Below are 14,977 nucleotides of genomic sequence, written 5' to 3'. Positions count from 1 at the left end.
CTCAAAACGCGTATAAAATTTCTTTTGTGCTGAAAAACGGGAAAACGTCACGATCCCTTTTCGTTTGGAAAAGGTCCGATTCTAATCAGGCAACGACGTCGTTATTCAGTTTTTGATTTTGAATACACAAACGCGACCGAAAGAAACGGACCCCTAATGAGGAACACTCCCATCCCTCCTCAGTTCCCATTGTTTGGATGAGAAATTTGACTGTGGTTGATTTTTTCAGTTTTTTTTTTACAGAAGAAGGGTGGGAGTTTAGGGCTGCTAGCAATTAGTGTGCCGAAAGTGTGATCATTACGTCCCATTCAGTACGGACGCCTTTCTGGTCCTGGAAGGGAGGTATGGGGGGGACCGACACCCCATCTCCTACCCACCCCCCTACTCTCCATCCTCGTGAAGTGTCTGGATAATGAGGCGCCCCTCCCAATTAGTCGTAGTCGACGAACAATCGGTCGAATTGGTCGAATTTGCGGGACGCGTGTGCGGCTCGGCTCGCCTTTGACGCCAACAACGGCTACCAATTAACGACTACCCTCTCTTTCTCTATTCAAACGAAAATATACATATGTACATATGTATATGTACGCCCAAACATATAATATATTATGTAATTAGAGTTCGCGAGCTCGGCGCCAGTGATAAACTAAGATGGCATTATTAAGCACTCGCTTTTATAATTGACGACCGTTATAACGCTCGCCAGTGGTGATTTCATTACACATTACGACATTACTTCTCAAGTAAATAAGTTCTTACGTTAATTAATGTTGAAACTTTTGTAATTATAGTAAAATATGGTCATTTCGTCCTCTTCCATCTTATTTTTCTGTCTCTTGTCTTTATTTAGGTCGGTGTTATAACTCATTAAAGACTATATTTGAATTTTTTCATTATGTTAATCTTCAACATGTGTAAACTTTAGTCTATTTTCCAGCGATTCTGTTAAAACAGCTTACTTTATTTCATTATTAATGTGTTCTATAGAAATTCTCCGACTATATATTTTTATCATTTATTTAAAGATTAACAGAATATGTCTTGCACAACGAAAAGTCAAATAGTCTTTAGCTAAAAATTAAGGATTTACTCTTCTTTCAACTAAAGAAGAATGATGAAGTATAAAAGGCACATTGTTCAGCGTATCATAACCAGTCTTAGGCGGACGATGGATGCTTTTCGCACAACAAAAAGTTGACTGTTGACAATTTCTTAGAAAAAATCATGTTTTTTCTGCTTTCTTGCTTTGAGCGCTAATGGAGCGGTCTATTGTTATTTCAAAAGCATCTTTTAAACGCTGATCTTTTATCATGAAAATGCTGTTTAGGAACTAGTGTTAATTTGCCGACTATTGCTCAAATGCTTCTGGAAAAGGTACTTCTACCATTCGCTGATTATTAGATGGGATACGGTCGTGATATAGAAAGAAACAATGATTCAATAGGCAGTTTGAAACTACTTTATCAGAAAAATTGAAGAATTTTAATGGATATTGTCCGATTTCCATTAGCATCTTGACGAAGACTAAATATCTACTGAATTTTTGGTTTTTTCGGAATTATATACATATATTCTAATATATTTGCGAACTGATTGCCGTTGATAATTAGCGTACTCCACTCTTCCTTCCTTTTTAGACCACGTGTTACTCTCCCCATCCCCATACTACTACTTACTACTACTACAACTACTACTACTACATAGTACTACAAACACCCTAAGCCTAGATTTTCCTTCACCGGAATTCCCCCACCCCTACCTCTCGACCTTACCTCAATTCCACCCATACCTAAGATGACGCATCGCATAGATTACCTCAACACAACTCTCCCTCCTCGCGTTGATCCACACCAATTTCACTTACAACGAACTAAATATTGACACTTGTCTAAAATAGTTACAAAGCTTAAAATCGATAGGACATTCAATTATGACAATTTTATTTATTTAGAAAGAATAAAACAATGGTTTATTTATTGCATTGTACGTGCATATCTATGTATGTTAATGAATAAAATCGCGCGTTGAACTCTCCAATATTAGACGTACATATTTATGTAGAGAAAGTTTTCGTGCGTTCTCCCTCGTATGTTAACCGTATTTTTTTCCTATTTCTCCATCTAAATCCATTACTTGATATAAAGGAGTTGCATCACATATTTTAAATGATTTTACCAAGCCGGAAAAACCGGTCTGTCGTGCGCGGTTTCATTGTTTATCCGCAAACCATCGAAGGGTAAAACTGCGCATTATAATCATAAAAGGAAAAGAACGGTGGGGTGGATGTTTTTTTTGTTTCCTCACACACCCCCTCGACCCTCCTCGAAGTTGCCAACGAGAAAGAGAGAGCGGAATTCAATTATATTTCTTGTTAAGTCCAGTGGTCACAATCAAGGAGAGCTTGTAACGAACGGTCGTGCGTATATCCCTACGGCTCAACTTTATTCAATTAGGCTTATTGCGTGTCTTAATTCGTGGGATGAGGAGGGGTGAAGATGGGTGGTTAGTATGTGTATTTTCAGCCGGTCTATAGTTATACGTGTATGATAATATATTATGTATACGTAGCGAATTAGCCAAACGTTGAACGTTAGTAATTTTAACCGTAATAAAGCTGCGTAGCTAACGTCGATTCGTACATTACGATTCCACGTACGGCCGTGTCGTTACCACTAAATCGAGTTTTATACGCCAGTCACACATATCTATCTATATGTGCATGCATATATGGGATTTCTCAAAGTGGGATGTGTGGCTTTACAAAAGACACGCGTGACGAATCTTTCGCTGAAAAGCATCAATGGTACGCCATGAATACGATAGTAGTGTGTGGACGAGCTCTATTAGGAACTATCTATATTTTGATGGCTTTAGAAGTGTCGATTGTTCCTTTTCACGAGCGTTTGGATTACCGAAAAATTCAATGGCCGTTTATTAGGTGATAAAAAAATCGTGAGGTTCTGATATTTTTAGCAGTTCGGGTTAGAACGCTGTTGCTTTGTTGTGCGATTTTTTTGTATGTTAATAATGAGAATGATCTTCCAAAGGTTGTCCTTTGGTTTATTGTGGAGAGTAATACATACTAATTAGGATTATATTAAGGCGATGAAATTTTTCAATAGAAATTATAGTATGCAGCAAATTAACTATTGTAATGTAAATTAATTTTGCTTAAACTTTCTCACTCAATGTGTAATGTTTTGGTATATATTTAATGTATGAGCCACAATATTTGAAAGTGGCATAAGTTCACTTTTCTTCATTTCGAGAAATATTTCGTAAAAAACATTGAATATAATATTTTGCGTTTAACAATATTTAAAAATATTGATGACCTGTACATAATATGTATGTGCACATACTCTGCTTTTCCAAGATTCTGGATATATCGAATTAAAATAAGTGATGATAATTTGTGAATTAAGTAAAACAGTAATAGTGTTTTTGGGACTGAAAATTGGACTTCCACCACTTTCACATATAGCGGCTCATATAGACTGTGATTATATTATAATATAAACTATGGATTTTTAATTAATTTTTTTTAGAAAATCAGAAAATTTTAGAAGCAAATATTCCTCAACTATCTTCTGTGTCAAACTTTTCGTGAATGAAATTTGAGCTACCTTTATATACGCTGTCGTGTCAAAACAAGTAGAAAATTATTCATATTCATGAGAGGTGCTAATTCGTGTTGTTTTGAGAAGAGCAGAAATCAAACAAAGAGACGATTTATCTATGACAATTTAATAAGTCGCGGTTGATTTAACGTGTTACTAAAGATTACAACATAATTTTGAAATATCTGCAAAGTTATTGCTATGATTTGATATTAAAAAAGATATTTTATTATATACATCTGCTATTTGTATATAATAAATCGACTTTTAGTCGAGAATTACGTACGAGTATTCAATATACATAAACAAAACTGATACTTAAAAGTCATTTTGCGTATTTTACTGACTTTATTTATAGCACAAGGTAATAAGTTGCAGTCACTTTATTGATTCAGATTATTAGATTAGGAAATTTGCTATCGTTTTATCTGGACGAGTTTTGTTATAAACATATGTATTTGCAAACTAGAAAAAGTTTAACAAAATCTTACAACTGTATTTCGAATTTAGCCCTAAAGAGCACACTATTTTTTGTCACTCCATATAATAATGGGGTATGAAATATTTTATTATTTGTTTGCACTATCTAAGTTAACGATTTGCACGATAGCGCGCTCAAAAATTGTGTGAAAATTTATATTACATTGTTTGATTCAATTAACGCTTTTGTACAGTAATTGTGTGGATTGGGTAATAATAGCGTTCAAGTAAAAGTGAGTGTTATTCATTAGACAGCTGATGTGTGTCAATAAAAAACTTTGTGAATTGTCAGTTTTCGTCTCGTTTGATTCAGAATGGAAATGTCGCATTTTTTTCCCACATCGCGTGAAAATCTCAATTTTCACATGGAGTCAACACGAACTGCTGCAGATCTATCCGCGATTCAAAGGTATGTCGTTTGCATGTATAATGTTTCTAAATTTACGTGTCGCAAGTTGGATAAAAGGTTGATAAGCCCTGGTGGTGTTCGGCGTTTGCGACACTCAAAGGACGGGAAATCTCAAATCGGACGTTTATCCGAATCCGGGCCCGTTCGTTCTTTCGCGGCGGGCGATAAAACCAGCGCTAGTAAAACTGTGTGACGCTTCGATTTATTTACTATCCGTTCGATCGTCTTCTCCTCCTCTTCCGCACTTACATTAACTGATTGGATGAATGCGACGAGCCGGCCAGGTCACGGGAAAAAATAATAAAAGTTTAGTGACTTCACGCAAAAGCGTGGCGATTTATCGGATCGATTCAATCAAATTAAATGGAAAAGTTTCGTCGTCTCGGTAACGGGCCGTTTACACCGGAGATTATCTGTAATATTGAGAATTCGATAGATTACAGATATATACCAGATTCTGTTCAATTCCTCGTATAATTCTATAAATATACATATGTACTGTTGTGAGTATGTCGAATCGAGTGGGGCGGCATTCTCAAGCACATACATATTTACACATTTTCATTTGAAATATAATATGTAGTATATGTATATATTATGTGTTTTCACCTACAAATTCTATTATTATCATCGTCTACAGCCATTCACCATCAACTGCTGGATGACGGTCCCTGTTTTGCGCAACTCTCATCCATCTTCACACATTTTCCTAATTTCGTCCACCTTTTATCCTTTTGCATTCTTTCGGGTACAATTCCAATACTTCTTTTGTCCACCTTTCGTCCATTCATCCACTACCTTTGCTATAATTCTCACCCACGTATTCCGCTTCTTGTCTTTCCTCGGTATGTCTATCATACAGCGTTCCATACTTCTTTGAATACATTAGACTTTGAGTAGCATTTTGGCTTTCAATGTCAAAGTTTCTCATCCATACGTTATCACTGGCAAAACACATTGATTCAAGATCTTTTTCTAAAGGCAAAGTGGCATTTTAGATTTAAAAACGGCATGCATTCGTCCAATCTACATATTAGGCATGTTTTGAATAAACAATAATTGTAAAAATCTCAATTATTTCGACATATATATAGTTTTTGGCAAATTGAAGAAGTTCCAAATAAATGTTGGCTTTATTTTATGCCTACTTCAAATTTCGAACTTATTTATTCAAAACTAAGGAGAACTGTTGTCCTTTGATTGTATAAAATAGTTATCCAAAAATTTTATATAAGAATAATTTAAGTCATTTTACATAGTAAAAAAGTGCTGTAAAACTCGTTGCTATGTTTGGATATTATTATTTTACTTTTCATTAAATTTATAATAAGAATCAGCACTGCATCATTTATTATTTTTATTTTCGTTTAAATAAATCCCCTGTTCCCTACACAATATGTATAAGAACGTTTTTTACTGTCAATAAGAAGGCTGCGCCACTTACGAGATTCAATATGCGTAAGACGCATTTACTGCGTCGTTATAATTCCCACCGCGAATGCGACAAAACGCACAGTTAGAACGATCGGACGCCATTGTGTTATTTATTACAGGTGTGTTTTATTTAATGAAGGCAATAATGTGCGCTAGGCGTTAAAACATACAATCGTATATAATAATAAAAATTAACGTATTTTTTATGGTCGGCAATAAAAAAAAGAATAGCCATTAAACGTGCAATAGTGTGATACAATACAATGCTCAACATCTTTTCATGCATATTAACGTCAATTTCACGAGCGCATCTCACGTTTTCGTATGAAAAGCGCGTGTTTGCGTAACCCTTTAATCGCAGACCGTGAGCACAATCATTTTGCGCGTTGCATTATTTAACAGTACGCGTAATTAACGTAACGCTTTTACATAATTAAGCTGATTTATCGGTATATTTGTGTACGCTCGTAATTAATCACAATCCACGCGCCGTCCCAAATTAGACAGTGTGTTCCATTTTTCGCATTAATGCCATTATAATATTGCGTTGAGGTTTATACACAAACGATCGTGCTAAAATTTGACGCGTCACTATTGTCGATTTGTGTATTTTGATTGAACGAATGACGGAAAGAGACGGAGATATGCCGAATCGAACCTGTCAAAAGGGGACGGTGATACGTTTGGGGAAATCGCACGTAGTGAATAATCGGAAAAACGCTTTTTTTCAATTACACGTGCGTTTCAATTTCGACAGAAAGAGATATGAATGTTTGTGTTTGTTAAGAGTTTATAAATATTGCAGTAAGAGTATTAGTGTAAAATTAGACAATCAAACCGGTAGTAGAAAATAATGAAAAATCTTACAAGCGATAAAACGTTGAGCAATTAGACGTTTTTCAGCGGTGGTGGTCTAGACGATTTTCGAGTTTTCCGCCGGTGATAAATCGATATTCCGCTCAAATGCCAATTATCAGGGTCAACTTCTGTCAAGAGTTTGTTTGTGTACGGTGAAATTTTCGTTAAATTCCAATTCGTCGAAAGTGACATTCTTACAATGGGGTGGCTGTATAAACTTATTATGCGTACAATACGCGAGTGTCAATTTGATTTTCTCGGAAAATTCCACGCGGAAATATTATACGAAGACGTATTTGTTTCGACGGAATCGGTGAAATTTGACGGTCGCGTAAATTCACACCAATATTGAGCTTATTAATTTTGCAACGAGGCAATAATTTATTTTATATTCAACACAACTTTAAACTTTGGTTATAGTTTGAGTATAATTCCAATGTATTATAACATATTAAAATGCTTATATATATATATATATATATATATATATATATATATATATATATATATGGAGTTCGGTCTTTCGTGTCATGTGAGGAGGACGTGCTTCTGCGTTCCTCCCGCTATTACTCGCTTAAACCCGGCTATTGCACGAAATTTAACTTAACCATCTAATCACTTATTTTACTAATTGCATCCTAGTATAATTTAAGTGTAAAAATAAACAGCAAATCGGTCGTAAAAAGCGGTTTTATATCAGTTATTTCGAAAAATTTTGTGCTAATTTTTGTGTCAAATCGGTGTCAAACGAGATACATCTCCCTACCTGAATACAAAAAAAGGGTCCTTCGCCAGCCAAGTCGGTCCCACAGAAGCAATAAATCTTCCACATAATTGCTTCCAGCCAAAAATCTTTAACGAACTTTACTTAATAGAATAATAGCAAACAGAAACGGTGTTTCCCAACTGTCTATCAGTTCTTTTTCATATTTAAATTATATTAAAGTAATTCGTGTAATTTTATATACTTTACTAAAGTTATTATTAAAATATTAAATTGCAAACCGCACTCACATATATAAATCCGTTGTCTCCAAAGAGGCGTCTCACGATAAAGATCTGTAAAAAAGTAGTATAACAATTGCTAATCTATTATTATCATAACTAACTACTTTCACTTACAAAGTAACCCTGTTAAATGGCATGTAATAACTCATAAGTGATCCAAGTGATACCTAGGATGACTATATGTCAAAGCTGACCACAGAGAAGAGTTTATGGCGGTAAGAACTCACTCCTTGAATGGAAATCTCTCTCAAGTACCGCCTTTTTCTCAACACATCTTGGATAAATGCGAGAAAAATAATATCCAAACCTCCAACAAGGTAAGAGTGACGATGGATGATAGCTTAGCTAATAGAAACCTGTATTTAGCCACGTACAATGTAAGAACGTTATCGAGTGAAGGAAGTGTGCTTGCATTAGAGAATGAACTAGAAAGTATCAAATGGGATTTAGTAGGACTTAGCGAAGTAAGACGAAAACAGGAAAACCAAATAATCCTAAAAAGTGGTAACTGTCTCTACTGGAGAGGGCTACCAAATGGTAGAATAGGAGGAGTAGGGTTTCTTATCAATAAGAGAATAGAAAGAAATATTATAGAAATAAACGACATATCGGAACGTATATGCTATGTAGTATTAAGAATCTCGAGCAGGTACACTTGTCAAATCTTCCAAGTGTACGCCCCCACATCTAGCCACCCAGACGAGGAAATAGAAGACTTCTACGAAAAACTACAGGGCGCATACGATAATAGCCGCCACCACTTTAAAATAATCATGGGCGACTTTAACGCAAAAATAGGACAAAAGGCAAACACAGAAAGAGCAGTAGGCAATTTTGGTACCGGCCAAAGAAACGACAGAGGCGATCGCCTCATAGAATTCGCAGAACACAACAGGCTCTTCATCACTAATTCATTTTTCAGGAAAAACACCAACAATAAGTGGACTTGGGAGAGTCCTAAAGGAGACAGAAACGAGATCGATTTCATCCTAACAAATGCCCTGCACTCCGTTAAAGACGTTAGTGTTTTAAGTAAAGTAGATATAGGCAGCGATCACAGATTAGTCCGTGCCAAGATGGCCATTAATATAAATTGCGAACGTAGGAAATTAATAAAAGGATGCAGTAACTCTCCAGATTTCGCTCAACTAAGGTCTAGGAAAAAGGAATTCGAACTCGAACTTGGAAATCGATACGGGAAATTAAACCCAGAAGCAGACATCGAGGAATTGAACACTGTAATTAGTTCGGTTCTAACCTCAACAGGTAAGAAATTAGGTGGTTTCAGGAAACAGATTAAATTAAGCAAAATTTCAGCGGAAACAAAAAACCTAATTAAGCATAAAAGGAATTTAGATAGGGATAATAATAAGCAAGAATACAATCTAGTAAACAAGGAAATTAAGAAGAGAATAGTCAGGGATGTCAGGGATTTTAACAGCAAGCTAATAGAAAATACCATTAAGAATAACCGTAGCCTGAAAAAGTGCAAACAGGATCTTTTCTTAGGCAAAAACCAAATGATCGCAATCAGATCAGAGAGCGGAGTAATAATTAGGAATAGAGAAGAAATCATAGACAGAGTTTACACGTTCTATGCAAAACTATACGAGAACGACAACGGCCAATTCCCCACTCTGGAATCGACACACGGCCAAAGGGTTCCTGCAGTATTGCCTAGCGAAGTAGAGGCCGCGCTAAAAACTGCAAAGAATGGTAAAACCCCAGGGGAAGATAATATTCCCATCGACTTACTAAAATGTGGCGGCCCCCCCCTAATTAATATCTTAGCTAGGCTTTTCAGCAAATGCATCCAGAACCAAGCTATACCAGAAGGATGGAATAACGCAACTATCATTTTAATACACAAAAAAGGCGACAAAAGCGATATCAAGAACTACCGACCCATTAGTCTACTTTCAGCGGTCTACAAGCTCTTCACGAAGGTTATTACAGAAAGGCTGAAGAATATCCTCGACGAGAACCAACCTATAGAGCAGGCAGGGTTTAGGGCAAATTTCAGCACAATGGACCACCTCCAAGTAGTTGGCGAACTAATCGAGCGCGCCAACGAATATCAACGGCCACTGTGCCTAGGTTTCGTCGATTATGAGAAAGCCTTCGATACAGTTAGTCATAATGCAGTACTTAACGCTCTAAAAACACAGGGAGTGCCGGAACCCTATGTGGGACTGTTAGCTACAATATATAAGAATGCCACAGCTTCAGTTAAAATTTTTTCAGGTACAGATAGATTTAGCATAGGAAAAGGAGTAAGACAAGGAGATACAATCTCGCCCAAGTTATTCAATGCGGTGCTTGAGGGAGTTTTCAGGAAATTGGATTGGGATACAGCCGGAGTAAGCATCAATGGTCGCTTTTTGAGTCACCTTCGGTTCGCAGACGATATAGTTTTAGTAGCTCGTGATTCAGCTGACCTACTTATCAGACTAACACAGCTGGACAGGGAAAGTAGAAAAGTAGGATTAAAAATTAACGTAGATAAGACTAAACTAATGTTCAATAGTTATTGCATGCCTGATAGCATCCCCTTAGATGATAAACCAGTAGAAGTAGTAAATAATTATTTATATTTAGGTCAAATAATTGACATGTCTGGTAGTAAAAATGAAGAGATAAAGAGACGTATGAAATTGGGGTGGAGTGCATTTGGACGGATGAATGCTGTTTTTAAATCAAAAATGCCACTCTGCCTGAAGAAAAGGATCTTTGATCAATGCGTTTTGCCAGTGATGACGTATGGATGTGAAACTTGGACACTGAACGCCAAGATGCAAAATAAAATCCAATGCACTCAAAGAAGTATGGAACGCTGTATGCTTGGCATAACGAGGAAAGACAGGAAGCGGAACACGTGGGTGAGAAATATGACAAGGGTAGTGGACATAGTGGATAGAGTGAAGAGATTGAAATGGCAATGGGCGGGTCACGTAGCTAGGAGGATGGACGAAAGGTGGACAAAAGAAGTGCTTGAATGGTACCCGAGAGAAGGCAAAAGAGTAAAAGGAAGACCGCAAGGAAGATGGGTGAACGAAATTAGGAAAATGTGCGGAATGAGATGGATGAGTGTTGCGCAAAACAGAGACGAGTGGAAGCGTGTTGGAGAGGCCTTCATCCAGCAGTGGATGGCGAATGGCTGTAAATGATGATGATGATGATATATATATATATATATATATAATCCAACTTCTTGTGTAATATAATATGTATTCTACATATTTGAGAAATAAAGCTGATTAAGTTATTATAGAAAATTCATTATAAAAACATAAGTTTTCAAACTTTTTCGGAACAAATTTCAAACTAAAGTAACCTACATAATTATTGTATACATGTTTTATTGTTAAAATTGCTTTGATTATTTGAAGTACTTTTAGTAGTATAAGATTCATTTCAATCCAACCTATGTGTATAATATACATATGTATATCTATATTTTACTTACCCACCTTTTTGTATATATTATAACGTTTGTATACATAAAACAAACTTTTAAACTTATGTATAGGTTTTTCAGCTCTTTTTCCTGTACATTAACATTAGAATAATATAATACTATGATTACTAACAAAATTAAATTAAAATCGTAAAATAGAAAATGATCAGTAGATCAGTAGCTATTAAAAAATATATAAGATGAATTGTGAACATAATTTAGTTTTAATAAAAAGCATTTGGAAATCAAAATTAAAAAACTCATTCATATGTAGACTTATAAACTAAATACCTAAATAGGATCGTAAAATGTATGCATATATGTAATGTAATTTGACTTGGTATAATGATTTCTGACTTTAGTAAAATTAAGTCAGCTTGAATTGAATTTGAAACATAACAAGTAATAATTTTGTTGTTTATAACATAAACAAGTCAACATATAACATTTCACAAAATCTAATTAAATCAATTCGATTTAGATTCGCCTACATATATGTAATGTAATGACTGTAACTTCCTGAATCTTTTTTGTGCAATAAAAAAGCGAAACTTTTCAACTTTTTGGCAATATTAATAATAATATGTTGCCACGAAGTTCAAAAGCTTCTTCATGGTTTTGACAGAAATGTAACGCGTTTCAAACTAACCTGAGAGCGCAGTCTGAGATGACGAGGTGCGATTATTCGGCAAACGGCAGACGAGCGCGAATCAATTCGTCCCAAAGTGAAAAGTGCAACACAGTCGGTAGATGCAACAATATTCTCGACGAGAACAGTAATGAAGTAAACACAGAGAGTAGGAAAAGCAGGGCAGGGCAGGGCAGGGCAGGGCGCAACAAGTGTTCAAAATCACACAGTAACGTCACTGTCGAGTGGGTCACTCGCGCCGGGTTTGTTTACGTGCGAGAGAGCGCAGAGTGCAGACCGCGCGAGACGCGTGCTAACAGCCCGATGTGCGGCGCGCGACTGACGACAGAGGACGGCCACGCGACCCCTTCCCCGTAGCCCCTGTTGCCCCTCCACGATCTGCCCCCATCCCCTCGCTTGCCACTCACCCTCCCGCTTTGCTCCTCCTTGCCCCCCCTTGCCACCCCGTTGCCGCCCGCTTGCCTCCCGCTCCCCGTTCCCACGTCGAGTCGCTTTTCCCGCCGTAATTGCCGGCGTAATCGCCGAATCGGCCCGCACTCCGCACTCCACACTCTATACTCCAGCACACGCACACTATCGCCACCATTGATTGTTACGCGCTGCAATTGTTATTGTTATTGGCGGCGCGCGCGAGACGCTTTGCTATGCCGTGACCTAGCGCACATCACACGCATACGTACGCTTTCGATGTTGGTTGACCGAGTGCCTGATCATTAGTTATTGTTGGCGATTGATTGTTCTGTTTGTGTTTGGTTTTTAATACGTTAAATGCTGATCTCTAATAAATCTCTATCTATCAAACTTGAACTTATCCAGAGACGCTTTCTTCGACTGCTTTATAAGGAGCAATATGGGATTTACCCATATTTATTTCCTTCACAATTCGTTATGGGTTTGGTCGGCTATACTTCTCTTGAACACAGGAGGAGTGTTGCCCTCATCAAGTTCTTGTTTTTCATATTTAGAGGCTATATCTCCTGTCCGTCTATCCTGGTTGAGTTGGGCCTTCATGCTCCGGAGAGTATGATATGGACCCGCCATCGTCCCCTTTTTCACACTCCTCTGGCTAGAACTGTGGCTTATAGTTATTCTCCCATTCCTCGTGGCCTCCGTTTCTTAAATTCACTGGATGGTGCCATTGACATTTGTCGCATCTCTCATCATTTTCTGCACCACTTTCTAAGTTACGACCAATTAGAACGGTTGAGTTAGTTTGATTAGTTAAGAATTTTTAAGAATTTTTTGTCATGTTTATTTATTTTTCTTTTCTTTATTTATGTATTTTTACTTGTATTTCATGTACTTTTTTCCTTTTGTCCTTTCTTAATATTTTTAGCACACTTGTTGCTTTGGAGCAATCTGTTAGACGAGTGTGCTTGATTACTTGATGTATAATAAAATTAAAATAAAACAAATAAAAATAAAAGTACTGTTTAGAATTTTTGGTTAAGCAGTTGATTCGATGGAGAAACTATTATATGTATGTACAGTAGAACCGCGATTATCCGGATGGTTAAAAACAAACAAACAAAATCCAATTTATATAAAAATTGGAAAATAAGACGGAAAAATGAAGTCAGTTGTAGTCAAAATTCAATACTCAAAGGACGTTGAAAGTTTGATCGCGATTTAAATATTTATTTTTAATATTACCAATATGGAAAAGAAAACGTGTTGTATTATCATTAAAAGACAAATTAGATGTGTCTTAGGTTAATTATAGTGTCTTAGGACGTTTTTTGTCAAATAAATATGGCGTTGGAACGTCAGCGATCTCGGATATAAAAAAAAAAACAAAGTGAAAAAATGATGAAGTTTACTGATTCTTTAATGTCAGAAGATGGAAGCTCAGAGCGTAAGGTTATGAAAAAATCAGGAATGAAGGAGTGGAACTCATACTGAATGTTATTCATACTGAATGTACATGTCTTTCCCTGTCAATTGTGATTTTTTCGATTATCCGGATTTTTCACCATCTGGACTCCAATTTTCACCATCCAACTTACCAAAACAAATCCAAACATTTTGGTAACCTTACAGCACATATTTGTAATCGTTCGGTGTATGGACCATTTTAAATGCGGCATAGTAGCTTTATTTACTTATGATCTCTGTTAATTAGGCTGTGAAGAGAAGTTAATGTGATGAACTTGTCACCAGGGAAAATCCTGTGGCGGTCCTGGTTTGATTGGTCCAATTAGTTGGGGATCTCCCTCTTCCTCAATTTCCTTTCACACCACAAAATCACTGCAAGTCTTGCCAATTTTTCTTCTACTTTCAACTCCTCCACAATAGATGTTTGTTCTTTACGCCACATCAAATATTCCAAAGATTCGTTTTCGGCACTATATTTCGTCTTTTTTTTTATAATATGTGGAGAATAACAGTGTTTACAAGACATTAATTTGGAAGTTTAACTCTATCTATGTAAATATCCATTCCTTCAAATGAAAAATTTTTCCTCGTCTTCTAGATGAATGTGATGTGTGAATTTTTGTCTATGTACATATAATTTTGTATATACAAATAACATTAACAGAAGGAAATTTCAGAAAACCGCCCATAATAATGATAATTAAATATTATTTCCCATCGTTTCAAAAGCATTTTCCGGCAGTGAGGCACCACCTCGTTTGTAATTTACAAGATTGCCGTTAATTCCCCATTCTACGGTGGAAAAAAGTTAATTTCGTCCGACTCTCAGCGGCCATAGTGGACAATGGAATTTCATTAATTAATTTTGCGTTTGATCAATTCTCTTGATTAATCCGTCCGTTACGACGCTGCGCCCCATCAACCACTACCGCCTCTCTATGAGTTTTTTTAAATGAAATTACTTTTTAAGTTCCATTTAAAAATCATATATAAGTTGACTTTCAACTTAGGTGCTATATTTCAGTAAAAATTTGAAAGAAATTTCTAAAACATCTTTTACAATTGTAGTTCCACTGTTTCTTGGAGAGCATGGATGGAAATGGATAATAAAAATGAAAATATGATAATGATAATGAAAAGTTTATAATGCCCAAAAATCTTCTATATTTCTTCATCTACATATGTAT

The 14,977-nt window shown here is 36.3% G+C and overlaps 1 protein-coding gene across 2 annotated transcripts in view; it reads right to left on the bottom strand.

The window, feature by feature from the left end:
- LOC143916007 (LIM domain only protein 3-like) overlaps nt 1-12,235 on the bottom strand; it is a 121,760-nt gene extending 109,525 nt beyond the window's left edge. For both annotated transcript variants that reach the window (XM_077436861.1, XM_077436860.1), the window contains exon 1: nt 11,916-12,235. The gene's annotated coding sequence lies outside the window, so the exon portion shown is untranslated. The remainder of the gene's footprint in view (nt 1-11,915) is intronic.
- Between the last annotated feature and the right edge of the window lie 2,742 nt (nt 12,236-14,977).

Source organism: Arctopsyche grandis, chromosome 8 (genome assembly GCF_051622035.1).
Source record: "Arctopsyche grandis isolate Sample6627 chromosome 8, ASM5162203v2, whole genome shotgun sequence".
NCBI classification, from domain to species: Eukaryota; Metazoa; Arthropoda; class Insecta; order Trichoptera; family Hydropsychidae; genus Arctopsyche; species Arctopsyche grandis.
This window is presented reverse-complemented; position numbering and strand designations above follow the sequence as displayed.